We start from the raw sequence: 16,749 nt of genomic DNA, 5'->3' as shown, positions 1-16,749 counted from the left end.
GTGCTCAGGAAACGCTAGGTCTAACTATGGAACAGAATAACCATCTTATAGCAATAATGCTTTCAAAGAGTAAGACACAAGGCAGCAAAATAGTCCTTTTTTTTGAGAACACTGCATCATCATGTGTATGGGATCTGAAGGAAGAAAAGCCATAAAAATGTGGCACCATGTAGTGCTCATTTGGTGTCTATAGATGAACATGGCAATTCAAATCTTCCACTCAAAATAAAAACTTAGAACTAATGAATACAATCAGATTTGGACAGTTACTACTCATATACCCTCCTCTCTTTTGCTATGTGGCTTCCTCCCTCCCAATTTAACTTTTTTATTGATTCTTTGTAGACTTCACATCATGCCTCTCAATCCCACTCATCTCCCCATCCCTTCCCATCCACCCTCTACCCTTACCACCTCCCCACAGGATAAAACAGAATAAAATTTGAAAGAGAGAAGAAAAAAAAAAAGAAAAGAAAAATCTCATCGTGAAAGCCGGTGCGTGATATAGTAAGTCACACAGTATACCCTTTGGTATATATCATTAGAGGCCAGCCTGGTCTACAGACTGAGTTCCAGGACAGCCAGGACTACATAGAGAAATCTTGTCTCAAAAAAACAAAACAAAACAAACAGTTGTTTTCTAAATAAGGAAGGATTGAAGTTGCTACTCAGACCTTTTAAACCATTCACTCCTTCAGGTACTTTAGCTTAGGTAAGACACCACTAAACAGATTGATGTCAGAACTTAGTCATACACAAGTTCAAGTCACTGAACACTGCTGGCTTCTAGACGGGCACCCAGAGCATTGCTCTACCAGGAAAAGTGAAATCCTCGGGTGTTCTCTTCAATCCTGGACACTTCTTCCGAGAGCACCAACTCCTGTGATAGTGTGACCAGAAGTTATCTAGAACACTACTCTCCTTGAGAGCCCACAACTCCTGTTACCCTTGAAGACTATTAACGGATTTTCCTAACTCCAGTGATGATTCTGTTGATAACAACAGATTTTACACCACTTTTGTTTATCGTGGGGGCTGAAGACTGCAGGGTTGTGGGAAGTTAAAAGCATCCAAATGCAGCTGGGAAAAGGAACAATACCAATTAGGATCATAATCCACCTTGCATTTGGTTAGAGATTTCCGCTCAACGATGAAGGAGCCCGCTGCACGTGTGCACATGAACTATTTTCAGTGTTCAGCAGTGCTGAGGTTTTCACAACACTACTTTCCTTGTTCAAGCTACAAAGGCCCGTGGGTCAAATGAGAGCCCTTCAAGGGCTCTTAGCTAAAGGCCTGTATGCTGGAGTGGGGTGTGTTTAGGAGAGGTAGCAAAGGGCCAGCAATTGAAGAATTTCCTCATTTCCTTAGCTCAAAAACAATGGGAGCCATTAAAATATACTGCTGGTTATAAAAGACATCCACAGAAGGATCTTATGCCGTCACTGTGACAGTGAAAACCTAATACTTCCACAAGAACACTGTTTAAAAGTTCTTTTCCAAAAAAAACGGTGGCTGCTTTCAGAAATGAGCAAGAATGAAGCTTTTTTAAGTTTCACTAACTCAGAAACAACTGTAACTAAAACAAAATAAAGAACACTGTGTAGTCCAGCCTCATTCCTAAAAAGGTAAAAATAACATGCTGACTCTTCGTTACTTGAATGGTCTCAATTACTTGGACCCATTCAGTAACTTTTTAAAAGTAGAAACAACTCCCTTCAAAAATAAAATTAAAAACAACTTTACTTCCAGGTAGCTTACTTCAAAACCTTCCTGGGACTGACAGAGACATAGGTCCCTGACTACTTCAGTCGCTAGAGGGGGCCCTCTAATCAGTGTTTGAACACACAAACTCTAGAGAAAGGTCTGAGTTTGGCTAAGCTCAAGAGGGGAAGAGCAGCTTCCCAGGACCTGGGCAACTGTTACTCAAGTAGTTTCTGTGCTTGTAGAAATCTGAACCCAGACTCTGGACTTACAAAGCTCTTACTAGAGGTAAAAAGAGCAGAGCAAGTATCAGCACCATCCTTTGGAGACCACGATGCTGCAGAGGCCGTCTGCAGACAGTGGCCCCGCTCTTCATCCCCACTTCCCCTTACTTGACCACCTGATTAAGAGTAAAACACCACGTTTTCAAACACCCTGCTTAGTCAGTGCCAGGTTAGAGAGGCAGAACTACCACAGGAAACACTAACACAGGGCTTCTGCTTATAGCCAATGCTGCTTCTGATCCATGTTCAGAAAAACCTTCAGGGAAAAATGAGTGGCAACAACAACAAAACCTGGCATACGCCCATGCTGATATTCTGTAAGGTATTTTCAAGAACATGCTTTACTAAAAGATACACACCAAGAAAAAGTATAGAAAGAACTCAGGACCAACTGTGAATGAATGAACAATGTGGTACCAAGTACTTTTATCACACTCTCTCTCTCTTCCCAAATGGGGTCAAATGGGTTTGTAGCTTCACAGGGCATCATCCTTTTAGTCTAAGCTTTGCTCACCCCAAGATCATGAAACACTGAGACCTCTAAATGTGTTTTGTTGTATTCAAGTGTACAAGTTTAAGACAGAAAGCCAGAAACAGACCCGATAACTTAGTTCCAAGAAAGTTTCAAATAATAGTATTCTCATTATACTATCTCAGATTTTCCTAATTCATCCCCATGAACATTATTTCACTCTAACAAAGGGAAACTAAAAAAAAAAAAACAAAAAAAAAAACACGCTACTGAAATGCACATCAAATTCTGTGTCACAGTTGGCAATATTTTAACTATTATAGGTTAGAGACATTAGGATGAGCAAGAGAGAGAATGCCTGCACTTCCAATGTTCTTTTTCCTGGGTAATAAGTGCTGCAAAGCAGCAACCAAAGTATGTCTACCCAGTGTTATACAGTGTACCACTGCACAGATCGAAATACCTATAACTGGAATAATAGTTTTAAAAGAGGAACTGAGAATTAAGGCAACATCTAAGTCACCTTTAAAACATCTATGCCAGAAGAACTTCAAAAGGACAATTTGATAAGGAAGTTTTGTGTTAACAGTTATGCTCCCTGATAAATATCAATGTTAGGCTGGGTCACACTCCTGCAACACCCACACTTTGGAGACAGAGGCAGCAGGATCACGATCAATACAGCAGCCTGGGCTGTGCTGTAAGACTGTGCCTCAGAAAATGTCCTTAAGTGTTAATTGACACAAGAAGACATCAAGTACAGGCACCGTATTGCTCAAAGAATACAATGTTGAAATCACCTATAAAGACACGTTCAGTTACAGAGTTGTTTTTTTAGCATCTATTAAATACAAAGTGTCTGGTAAAGAAGAAAAAAATGGGAGCTAGAAAGATGGCTCAAAGGTTAATAGCACTTTCTGCTCTTGTAGAGGACCAGAGTTCAGTTCCCAGCACGCATGTTGGGCAGTCCACTCACCAAGCTCCTCTAACTCCAGCTACAAGGGCCCTGGTACTTTTTTGACTTTTTGAGGCACTAAGACACACATATATAAACAAATAATAAATCTTTCTTTAAAAAAAGAGCTAGAAGTAAATTTTCTCCTCTCTTACCCATGTACTCTGCCTGTGTCATACACAGAGGTCAGAGGACAACCTGCAGAAGCAGGCTCCTCTTTCCACCAGGGTCCCTAACAATCACTGCAAGGGAGAAAAAGGTACGGGCAGAACAAAGCCCTAACACACCTGACAGACAAAGACTGTGTGCCTTCAGTCTGAACGATGCAAAGGCTACAGAGATCCTGGGAGCGGGCTGGGAATACTGCTGTCTTCTCAGAACAGGGTGGCCAATACTCACAGCCACCTGCGTTCTTATTTGTCAAAACATGCCATTCTTGGGGGCAGAACACTTCTCTCACTGACTCCACAGAGCTGCCATCAACCTCGTGTGTCCGTCCGTCCGTGGAAGCACACTCTCTGAGGCCAGCAGAGGGCACTGGATCCCAGAGTGAACTCAAGTTCCCTGCAGGAGGCACAGTGCTCTCAACAGGTGAGAACTGTTCTCAGCCCCCAGAGGACTTTGAGATGGTTTCCCCAAGGCCCCCAGGTTAGAGGTCACCCTGAGCTGTGAGGTGGAACGCAGTAAGAGGCTGGGCTAAGTGCCTTGTTCTCAACCACACACAGCAGATCTGGGTCAGTTATCTAAGTATAAACTATGTTTTTGCTACAAACTTTCCAGTTTGTTAAAAATGAAAACTTTGAACAGAAATTCTAATAAGAAACTACTATGCTTTAGAATTCATCACAGAGGCAAATGCAGTGTCAAAGAATCATCTGTTAATTTAGCTGCTGCGGACGTGAACTGATGTTACCACCTAATACTTTCTCTTCTGGTTCTAAACTGTCTTTCTCTACAACTCCCAAGAGTAAAACATAAGCACTCCCAGCTGGGCCTGCTGACCCACCTGTCATTCCAGCACCTACAAGGGCCCCAGGTTGAGAAGGCAGCCTGGACTATAAGATGCTGTCTTGAAGGAGGAAGGGACCAGAGGAGGAAGCATTCACAAACCTGGAATTTAAATGTGTGAGTTAAAGAAGTATTTGTTCCCCTGCTTAAACCATCACATACCTCACACTCCAGGAAAATTCCCACTAGTCCATGTCAATGTAGAGAAGGCAACGCTAACCAAAGCCATGTATACATTTCTGAGATTCATAAAAACCAGTTTATTCATTTCTCAGTCTAAAGCTGTCCTAAAATGTAACTAGAAGCCCTGTTTCCACAAGGCACCAACTTTCTGATTGCTGCTAATGGTGATTTACTCTGGCAAGTTTTCAGGAAAATCCTTGAGTAATTTATGAAACGGATGTGCAAAGAAAATGACATGAATGGGACAAGCCAAGAAAAATACCCTGATGTCAGCAACTAAACCCTGAGCTGTAGGAAGACGCCATTTCCTTTCCTTACACTCCAGGGTGAGCGGCACTAAGCAAAACAAGCTACCCAACAGCAGCCCATTCTCAGACTTCACATGGGCCTTGGCTCCAGGAACTACTCCACACACAAGACCTCAGTAAAAGAAGATAACATACACGTACGTGTTTTTCATCAAGCTACTTCACCATTGACAGCCATTTTGTGTAAGAGCAGAGCAATATAGATTTACTCCATCAGTGACTCAGTAAGTTACTAAGTGTGAATTCGGTGCGTACCTACTGTTAGGATCTCTAAACAAAAATCACTGGCAGGCCTCGGTTTCTTCATTTAAAAAGTCCCCATATGTCACTACTGGGGTGACCTAACAACATGTGCGGGCAGTTAGCTGAGTTCTGATATCACTTCCTGTTTTTAGGTTGAGTTTTTTAACCCTAGATATGACTTTGTATGGACTGAACATGAAACATTCTACTGGCTCATGTGTCACAAGCCTGGCCCCTGCTGGTGGCAGTATTCTAGGAGGTTCTGGAAACTACAGGTCTCTCTGGAAGAAGTCAGTCACTGGGAAAGGTCCTCCGTCTCTACTGGCTGTTATAACGTGAACCTCTGTGCTCCACCTCCTTGCCACAATGGCCTGGCACTACTGAGACCATGAGCCGAAGAGCCCTTTCCTGTCTGGGCTGTCTATCAGATAACTGGTCACAAACACAAAGAAACAGATATCAAGTCCCTCATCAGGAGGGCCAGAATACATGGGAATCCCGACTGTCTCAAAGACATAAATGATTAGCAGAGAGCTGGGAAGATGGTTCTCCGGTTCTCTCAGAGGGCTCTCCAGCATCCTCTTCCCGCAACTTACAACTACTTGTAACTCCTGCTACTAACATCCTCTTTTGGACTCGGTGGGCAACTGCACTCACACCCACAGCATATACAGACGTGTATCCACATAACCCAAAGTAAAACTCAATTAAAAAAAATAATAATTAGCAGAAGCTGGGAGTGTGATTTGGTGGTACAACACAAAATCCTGGGTTCAATCCCTACCACCAAAACTAACCAACATCCTAAGTATTAGGATTCTGGGCTCTTAAAAACATCCAAACCAATGTCCATGTAAGTAATTATGCCACGTGGTGTGTGGCTGAAAAAGGGGCTTCAGAAGTGCCAGAAAACCCCGTTTCCTTTCCAAAGACATAAATTATACTAGGAAATATCTGGATAGTCACTGGGTCTTACTGGTTTGGGAGGAACTCTGCCCACTTCCTAGGAGGGGTACTACTTTTATGATTTAGGCAAACGTACAAAATAGCCATCACCACAGAGCTGTCTCATGATATGGCATAGTTACTATTTTCCAGAAAGACACCCTGCCAGCAAAGACCGAGAGATCAAGCTTCTCATGGCTAGCAAAACAGAATAAATTACACACAATAAGAAGTAGAGTACAAAGTGACTCCCATGTGGGCAAAATTCCAACCCTAAGAAATCCCTTCCCCAGAAAAAGTACTCACAAAACAAAATTATCCAAATGTGTTTAACAACTGTATAAAAACATATGCACATGGAGAAAAAGACTCAAAAGAACCAAAAACCAAATCAAAGTTCCAAACAAAACAAGACGCCAGTGAGCACAGTGGGGTGACAGATGGCCGCTATGTCCAGTATTTTCTAGACAATGAAAAAGCAGAGGAGAAGACGGTACCCAGACCTGCCCATCTTCGAGGCAGGTGCTGGCTGGCTGGACAGACGTAAGCGTGCTAGAGTCTCCCCAGCTCCCTGGTTCAGCAGTGCCGTCTGCAGATGGACGGCTGCGCTCACTGCTCCAATCCTTAGCCAGAACAACTGGTTCTCACCAGGACACTAGTCTCTCGGGATGACAGCCACAACCATTTCTCTGTTTTCTGCTTTTAAAAAACTTTTATGTTTCTTAGTGACTTTAAAGGTTTTAAATCATTTTATTTTCTTCGAAGCATAATCTAAACAGTTCTGTGAAAACTCACTGGGGACTGACGACAGGTGCTCCCCGAGAAGAGGGTTCTCTGGGGAGCTGGGCAGCGTTGGCTGCAGAGAAACTTCCCAACTGTATTGCTTCTCAGACTTGCCCAGCCTAATGGCTCATCCCAGGGTCCCAGAGGGGACAGTACTGTACATTCCTCAAACTTCCTAGACATCTTTTCTTTCCTTCACATCTTGTCTGAGTGTCCCCAAACCCCCTTTAATTTGACTTTTGTAAATATAAGTGCCTAAATCAAACCGTCAAATACACGTTCACCTCACTGTTCTTATTAGCTAATTTCTTATTTTCTTCTGAGGGATGACTTTTCCTGTAGTCCTAATTTTTTTATTTTTACACCTCTTTGAGAGTACATGATGTCTTACAGGCAAGGGGCCTTGCTGCCAAGCAAGAGTTCAATCAGACCAGATTGAACTCTGCCAACCAGAGTTCAATCAGACCAGATTGAACTCTGCCAACCAGAGTTCAATCCTGGAACCCACATGATGGAAGACGAACCAAGTTCTGCACATTGTTCCCTGGCATCCAAGTGTGTGCCATGGTGTGCTTGTGTGCATACATACACCTATGCACATACATAATAAAAGTTAAAAAAAAAAAAAACTATCTCTAACTCTCGGCTCAGATTTCAGCCTTTTAACTTGTCTCAAGTCTCACTTATTTTTGGTGGAGTTTAAAAACCTCAATTGCTCCTGAGTGTCATTTTCCGTTCCCCACTTGCTAGTTTTATGTTCTTACCTTACTTGTTATTGACACAAAACTACACACATACAGACAGCCTCATGTTTTGATGCATTTATACACCAGGTAAGACTCAGCACACCCATCATTGTGGTGAGGCACTCGGAAGGTCTGTTCTGGCCACTTCAAAGGACTGGGCACACGTTACCCAGTGACACTGCTATGCAAGTGTTCGGCAGAACTTCTTTATCTGTCTTTCTTTCCTGTTCCTGTATTGCTTACTGTGCTGGGGATCAACCTAGGACCTTCCACATACTGGGAAGTGCTCTTATCCACACCACCAACACCTCTTTTTCTGAGACACGATCGCACTGTGTAGCTCAGGTTTATCTGGAACTTGCTACATAGCCCAGGCTGGCCCACTACCTGAGGCTAGGATTACTGGAGTGTGTCACTATGCATAGAGCCCCGAGTACCTTTGTAACAACAAACTCATCTCCTCTTCTTCACTCTCCCTGGTTCCCCAGCCTCTGGTTAACACTATTCCCTCTAGTTTCGCCCTCTGTGGTCAGCTTCTCACTATTGACAGCTGGGGGATCTTCGGATCCAGCTGATTTCCCTCACCAGTCCTCCAGTTTCATCTAGGCTACTGCATACGACAGGAATTCCTCTTCTTATGGCTGGAGAGTATCCATGGTGGAGATGTGCATTGTCTTCATAGTCACTGAAGGACACAGTTGATTGCATGTTTTGGCTGCTGTGAACGCCTCAATAAACACAAGAGTGCTGTTTATCTCCTCAACAGACTATTTCCTTTGGACATAGACCTGTAAGTGGGGCTACTGAGGCATATGGCTGTTTTTTTTTTTTTTTAAATAAGATACCTTAAAAAAACAAAAAACAACAAAAAAACTTATGTGTATGGGTGTTTTGCCTGTATGTATATTTGGGCATCATGTGCATGCCTGGTGCCCAAGAAGGCCTAAAGAGGGTGTGAGAACCCCCGAATCTCTACTGTTACAGACAGTAGGTGCTAGGAATTGAACCCTGGTCCTCTGGAAAGAGCAGCTGTGCTCTAACCACTGTGGCATCTCTCCAGCCCGTGTATGCCTAACTTTCTCTTTAGGTCTCCATACTCTTCTCTGTATTGGCTGTGCTAGCTTACTTTAACTCTCTTGCTAATGTCTGTGTAAACAGGCCCCACTTCTTTTTTAACACTGCTGTAAAGAAGGCATTTAACCTTTACTTCAGTCCCTTCAAAATTCTTGTATTTTAGCTTTACATTTTAATTTCTAATCTCCACCGTATCATTTTATGCCAAACACCTTCCCCTTCACTTTGTGTTAATTTTATATGGCACAAAGGGATGATGGGTGGATGGCCCCACCACATGGCCTTACTCTGGACCAGCAGTGCTTCTCTGGGTGCTGCCCCTTCATAAAGAGGTGTAATGCTGTTCACAAATGCCAATTAAAGATGCATGTGATGTTTACAAAAGAATTAAATTCCTCAAACCCCAAGAGTGAAAACGATTATTCTTGTAACCAGAGCCGCTTTTAGGCAAAAGAATGGTATTTTTCTTTGTATTATTTGACAAGGAAGAATATGAGTTCAGGGCTCATCAGAAGTCTGGGCAGGCTACATGCAATAGCTGGAATGCTTCCAGCCTGCCTGTTCACTCCATATTAAGAATACAGGCTCTTCTCTTGGACCCAGGAGCAAGCTATTTCCAGTGTGTCCCTTCAGTCATCCTTCTACCATGCAGTGGTGGCCATGTTAACCAGCACACAACCCCTTCCCTCAAACGCCATCCTCCTCTAGCATCCATGGGCAAGTCTACCTAAGAAGTGAGCTAAGAGCTTGAGTGTTGCTGCTGATCACTTCTCACACTCTCCATCCATCAGCCCTTCTTCTCATCCAGATCTTCTCAATGCCTTTTCCTATATTCTCTACAGCATACATCTCTGCTTCTTCCGCCCACAGCAGCACTATCTTAGTTCAGTCACCTTTTCCCCACCTGGACTGCCAAAAGTCCTCTAACTAGTATTTCTGCCTTTATTTACAAACTCCTACCAGGCTAGAGTCAAAGGGAACTCTTGTTCACATATAAGTCCTACTTAAGTTGCAAAGTGGGGCCCCCACCCCCGCCCCATTGCTTTCAATTCGAAGCCTTGACATGTCCTACTCATGTCCTTGACATGAAGTAAGGTTCTTGCTGGATAGCAATTTACCTCTCTGATTTCATGACTCAGCAACCTTTAGGTTGCTTGCTCGAGTTTTCTTGTTTTTGTTTTTAGGTCCTTTGCTCCACAGCTAACTATATCAGCACGAGGTTTTACAAATGCCACTTCCTCCAAGAAACCCTCCTGCAGTGCCCCAAACAAGTGGAGACTGTCTATATCTGCCTTCTACAAGTGAACTGAAACCAAAACAAGCACCCTGCTGCAGGCCTGCTTCTTTCCCCTGCCCTGGACTTAAGACTATGACAGGATTGTGCTTACTTAAATCACCAAGTCCTGGAACAGGTTTGGTGACGGCAAACATCAAACCTTTACTGAATAGCCCCAAAACCACAACAACAACTAAATAAATAGGCAGCTGTGACTAAGGAGGACAGACGTACCAGGAGATGAAGCAGAGGAGCAAGGGTCAAAGGTGACTGAATTGCCTCTTGGGGACAAAGTGTGCAAGCAGAAGCAGTGAAGGTGGTAAGAATTCCACAGACTGACAGAAGAGCACAGAACATCTCAGTGACCCAAGGGCCTAGAAAGAAAGCTGCTTAGGCAGCTGGTTTGGAATCTTTGGTTCCAACCAAAGTTCTGTCAACTGATACCAAGTGTACATTAGCTGGAGAAGTTCAAGGAAACACACAAAGATTTGGTTTGAATGTCTCCTCAACTAGTGAAAATGCTAAAGACAGCATAAGACACTAGAGATTGTGTCAAGTTCAGCTGCAACAAGAACCACAAAAGATACAAAGAGAAAGAGCAGAGTGCTCTAGCCCAGTGGCTCTCAACCTTCCTAATGCTGCGACCCTTTAACACAGTTCGTCATGTTGTGCTGATTGATCCCCAACTATAAATTATTTTTGTTGCTACTTCATAACTGTGATTTTGCTACTGTTATGAATCTTAATGTAAATATTTGATATGCAGGATATCTGATATTTGACTCCTTTGAAAAGGTCATTCAACCCCAAAGGCATCGTAACCCACAGGTTGAGAACTACTGCTCTAGTCTCTAATGAAAAGTTCTTGATGAGCTCTGATGGCCAGTGCTTTCCACTTCTGATTCTTCTTGGTGAATTTTATGCTTAAGTGCAGTCACATAATCTTGGCTCAGGATGGAGAAGCAAGTCTCCCAAGTACACCAGTGAGCATCAGCAGAAATCTGATGCTTTCTGGTTGGGCTTTTAAAGTTGCTGGGTTTTTGTTTGTTTTTGTACCTTTTCTTTCTTTTTAATTCTTCTCTCATATATTACATCCCGACCAGTTTCCCTTCTCTCCCAAGGCTGCTGTTTTTGTAGTTTGCTGTTAATTGTGGAGCAGCAGGCGAGGGTGGAGTGTGGTCCTCCTTCTTTGTGGACTCCATACTTGCAAACTGACCAAGACCTAAACTGCAACAGTCACGTGCTGTACTGATCTCTTGGGACATGTGTGTGCAAAGCAGTATCCATCACACTGGTTCTCAGCTGAGATGGAAGATAACACTGTGCCCTCGTTCACTCAGTTGTCTATTCAGTACCATGTTTCCATGATCCTGCTGTTTAAACAGCCCACAAAGGCAGTAAGTACAGTGTGCAAGTGCTGTCCAGTGTTGCTCTAAGTTCAAGAGGGCCCCCGAGAAGTATGTGAGTTACAATGCTGTGGACAGGGGTTCAATGAGATAGATACTACATATAAAATAAGAGTCGGGGCTGGAGAGATGGCTCAGTGAATAAAAGCACTGACTGCTCTTCCAGAGGATCCGGATTCAATTCCCAGAATTCATATGGCAGTTCACAATTATCTGTAACTCTAGTTTCAGGGGATCCGACACCTTCATACAAACATACATACATAACAGGCAAAACACTAATGCACACAAAATAAAAGTAAATAAATTATTAAAAAAATAAAAAAGTGTCTTACATCAGGAACACACTTTTAGAAGGTTATGGATCCAATGGAGCAAATGCTGTGGCTCAGGTTCACAAAAGCTAACTCGATCTTTTTAGCTGGGAGCAAGCGCTTGGTTCTTGCTAACTCTGTTGATAACTTTACAAAACCTAACAAGGACTGACTGCTGTTATCTTATGCACTGGTGACTTAAGGTTCAATTCCTAGCACCAGAAACAGATAAATGGACACTTAAAACTGACTGGAGAAGTGAATACATAAATGAAATTACGTTATCTTAGACACAGGTTGGCTGGAAGGTAAAGAAGGGAGACCAAGAGGAGATTAAAACACATCCACCCAAAGCACACAGAGGATGAATGAGTGAATGTCCTAATAAACAGCACTGCATGGGAGGGAAGCGGTTATTGATGCTGCTTTTAAAGACATCATGGAAGTGTTTCAATGCAGGGGTCATTTGGGGCTTGGATGGAATTTGCTGTCACCTGAAATTACCTCAGGGACAGGAGCTATGTGTCTCAAAGAAATAACCGAAGAACTAAATTTGAAACCTACCACTCAAAGGGATACTTGAACATTGAATTAAGCCTCCTCCCTCCTCGTGTTCAATGTTACAAGAAGAGCCATGGACGTCATTTAACACGTGGAGAAAAGTCTCCCATGTCTCTTTCCTTGCATGGAAGCATGCTTACTAAAACACTTCCACGCTGGAACTGTGTTCTCCACACAATCTGTTCCCATGGAAGAATTGCACAAAGCTGCCATTGCCTGTATAGTGATAACGACTCTTGGGTTCTCTCCAAAGTACAGCAAATCAACAGCAAGGCACAGCATCCCTGGCTTCACTTTCTCCCCTATAACATGGCTGTACTTGTTGCTCACTGTTTTGTTTGTTTGTTTGTTTTTAAAAATATAAACTTGGTGGTGAAGAGTGCTTGCTGCTCTTCCAGAGACTAGAGTTCAGTTCCCAGCACCTACATCAGGTGACAAGGCAGCCAGAAGGAGGTGCTGGCACCCACATGCAGGTACTGTGATGGTGTAAACAAGAATGGCCCCCACAGGCTCATATACATGAATGCTTAGTCATTAGGGAGTGGCACTGCTTGAGAGGGATTAGGAGGTGTGGCCTTGTTAGAGGAAGTGTGTCACTGGGTAAAGACTTTGAAGTTTCAAAAGCTCAAGCCAGGCTCAGTCTCTCTCCTGCTGCCTGCAGATCAGGATGTAAAACTCTCAGTTACTTCTTCAGCACCATGTCTACCTGTGTATGTCCATGCTCTCCAACATGATGACAATGGCCTAGACTTCTGAAACTGTAAACCAGCCCCAGTGACATGCTTTCTTTTATAAGAGGTGCTTTGGTCATGGTGTCTCCTCACAGCAATAGAACAGCGACTAAGATGTGCTGTGTGTGTGTGTGTGTGTGTGTGTGTGTGTGTGTGTGTGTGTGCACCTCTGTGTGTGTATACATACACTTACATACAAATAAAAATAATATAAATTTTTAACACATAGAACTCCAACAGACTGGGTAACAATTTATTTGATCCCTGAAGGCAGGTTTTATTACTATCTCTATTTTACAGAAGGTAAACTGAGGTACAAGGAGGTAAAGTCTCTCACTCATCACACAACCACTCAATGGGTGTGCTGAGGACCCAAGTTCAGCCAGGCAGTGTGGCCTTAGAACCTGTGCTATTCAGTGTTGTCACAGTCACGATTTCAACAACCCTCCCCAACCAATATACAACTCAGCACCAGGAGTAAGGGACACATTTGGGGTCATTTTGCTCCTTTGCTCTTCAAAATCCCTCATGGGTGTCTTATAACATGTAGGCAAATCCAGACTGCACACAAATAATTTACAGAGCCCCATTAGCACTTCTCTTCCCTGCTCTGCCACACGATGTCCCACTGTCCGCACAGAAGCCCTGCCCACTCCCTCCTCCTTAGGTACTCACTTTTTAGTCTTACTGGAAGCACTACATTCTCAGAGGGAAAGCCCTCACCATAACCCTTTATTCAGCCTCTTCATAACTCTCCTGAATGTCTACTGTTTCTTAGAACTTACTTTTATTTATATGTATATGCATGTGCCTGCTTACCTATATATTCCACGTTTGCAGTGCCTACGGTGGCCAGAAGAAGGTGTTGGATCCCCAGAAGAGGAGTTACAGGTGTTTATGAGCCAACTGATGGGGGTGGCTGGGAACTGAGCCCAGAGGTTCTGCAAGAGCCAGTGCTCTTAACCACCGAGCCATCGCTCCAGCCCCAACTATTGTTTTCACCTGTGCCTCTACCTAAACAGGTTTACAACTCCAGTACCTACCTACAAGAGCTCCAGGTAAAAGATAATTATTCATTCAATAACCTATCCCGTGGTTTCCTGTATTCCCTGTTATAACACTCTGTTCCTTTGGATGTGGGCATTTGCCACGAGATACCTGCCTTTCATCTGATTACTCATCACAGATTACATAAGCATAAAGAAGAAAGTTAAAGGACAGGCTTAGAGGGTAAGGTACTTGCTGCTGAGCCGCACAACCCAACTTTAGTCCCTGGAACCTACATGGTACAAGGAGAGGACTGAGTCCCACAAGCAAGTACACACACATACACACACACACACAAAACCCAAAACAACAAATAAACAGAAGACCTGTTGTTGTTTTTTTTAAAAAAGAACAAACTTAAAGGACAGGTCCCATGACAGAATTTTTGAATAGAATATGCAAAGTTCTGGGTTTGTGTACATATGTGTGCACAGAAAATATTCTTCATATTCACTCACCATATAATGATTATCTACCAAAGGAGCAACACCTGTGGCTCAAGCTCTTTCCCTTAAGACTGTTTTTGAATTGGGGTGGGGGAAGAACACGAACAGCACAGTGCTCAAGTGCAGGCCAGAGGACAACGTCCCAGAGTTAGTGCTCTCCTTCCAGTGTTACACAGATTCTGGGGATTAAACCCAGAAAGCCTGCATGACAAACAGTTTTATCCACTAGGCCATCTTCCCAGCCCAGCTCTTCTATTCTTTTTGTTTGTTTGTTTGTTTGTTTTGAGACAGGGTTTCTCTGTGTAACAACCCTGGAACCAAGTTAAAGCTGGCATCTATGACTGTGACCAAACACTGAAGGAGTGGAGACAGGCAGATGGGCTAACTGGCCTTTCACTGAGCCCTTGTCTCAAAGGGGAAAGAAGGTATGGAGCATAGGTGTGAATGAGAGACATCCCAATACGAAACTCTGGCCCCACAGGCGAAGGTACACATGCATACAACACATACACACAGAGGAAAAAAGTAAATTAAGAAACTGTATCTGTGCTGTGTACAGTGGTCCAGACCTATAATCTCAGCACTTGGGAGGCTGGGGCGGAACATTGTTAGTTCAAGGCCAGCCTGGGCTACAAAGTAAGAACTCATGATTCTCCAGCCTCAACCTCCTGAGTGCTGGCATACACAGTTTTAATTAGTGGGAAAATGCTACCCAACATATAATCAGTTCCTCTCCAACTTTACTCAAAATGATTTCATATTCCAAATAAGCTGCATGCTTACTTTGGAAGGAAAGTACAGTATATAACCTCAGACTATCTATAGATACACCTGCCAATCCTTACTTACACAAAGTTCAGGAGCAGCTACTTCACACTTGTAGTTGCTAAATGAAGTGCCAACATCGAGCATTCTAATGAGCACACTGCTGCCATGATTGAGACTCTTACTGAGTAATCAGTTAAACCTGAAGGAGGCTGCCAGTGCAACAGGAGTGTGGAGCACAGGTGTGACCGGGACAGGAAGTGCTCCTAGCAGGAATGCCTTCTCTGAGAGCCATTTATTGACATAATCAGAACAAATATGCTTTGATTGTTGTCTGTTCGTACCTAATTGACTTAAGGAAAGCAAACTGCATTGCTGTGGGTAAAAAAACCAACAGATACATAGATGTGCTTTTAACCTCCGAATCTCTGCTATGCACTTCCACAAACCGTGCTCTCTTATTATCTGAAAACATGAAGCCAGGCTGAGGATGTTGCTTAGCTGGTAGAGTGCTTGTACACTACAGGCACTAAAAAAAAGAGGGGCACGATTTAAGTAACCTCTTTTCAGGCAGATCAAAATGTGTCTATAGACACACGGGGTGAGGGGGAGGAACATAGACAAGCATGTAAATGCTGGCCACTATGGACAAGGGGTTCAGGAATGCCCCATCATAATTTCTACAACTTTCATCTCAAAAAGCAAAAGTTAAAACAATCAGGGCACTGGCTGCTAGACAGTGTCTTCTAGACACGACAGGTTAGGCTGTACCCACGTGATTAACAGTGTGGTTGCTGAAACAAGACCTGCATGGTGACAACACCTGTTGACACACCAATGTGGACCATGAAGATTTCACAAGTCCCTACCTTAGGTGAAGAAATACAGGCATTCAGTGTGCCGAGAGAGGGAGAATTAGTTTTTTCCAAGGACAAGGAGCATCCTGGTAGGTTTTCCAAACCTTAGTGGTCAACCTTAAACATATACATATGAGCAACACTACACTAAATAGACTCGGGTTATTTTTACATATACACCTATATGTATACATTCCTACATATTAGATATGTGACTGTATGTCTAAAAATAATAATTATAGAAAGGTCATGTATTTAGAAGGTCAAGGGAGGAGCTGGTGGGGAGGGAGGAAGGGTGAAAATGATATAAGTAAAATATTCATACATAAAATTCTAAAAAAAAGAAAAAAGAGGTAGGCTGGAGATTTGGCTCAGTGGTAAAGAGCACATCTTGCTCTTGCAGAGGACCTGGATTCAGTTCCTAGCATTACATGGTGGCTCATAATCATCTGTAACTCTAAGCCCAGTTCTAAGGACTCTGACACCTTCTACTGGACTCGGAGGGTGCAATAAACTCGTGTGTGTTTGTGTGTGTGTGTGTGTGTCACACACACAATACATTTTAAAATTAAAGTTAATCAGGGGCAAGGGATATAGCTTAGCTGGTAGAGTGCTAGTCTAGCATGCAGAGGCCCCAGGTTCTA

General features: G+C 43.2%; 1 protein-coding gene across 4 annotated transcripts in view; it reads right to left on the bottom strand.

Annotated features, from left to right (window-relative positions):
* The window catches only part of Clint1 (clathrin interactor 1), a 58,064-nt gene that overhangs the window by 27,096 nt on the left and 14,219 nt on the right, over window positions 1–16,749 (bottom strand). The window lies entirely within an intron of this gene.

This window comes from Peromyscus maniculatus, chromosome 8 (assembly GCF_049852395.1).
Source record: "Peromyscus maniculatus bairdii isolate BWxNUB_F1_BW_parent chromosome 8, HU_Pman_BW_mat_3.1, whole genome shotgun sequence".
NCBI lineage: Eukaryota > Metazoa > Chordata > Mammalia > Rodentia > Cricetidae > Peromyscus > Peromyscus maniculatus.
Note: the sequence above shows the minus strand (reverse complement) of the source record. Positions and strands in the feature narration are given on the sequence as shown.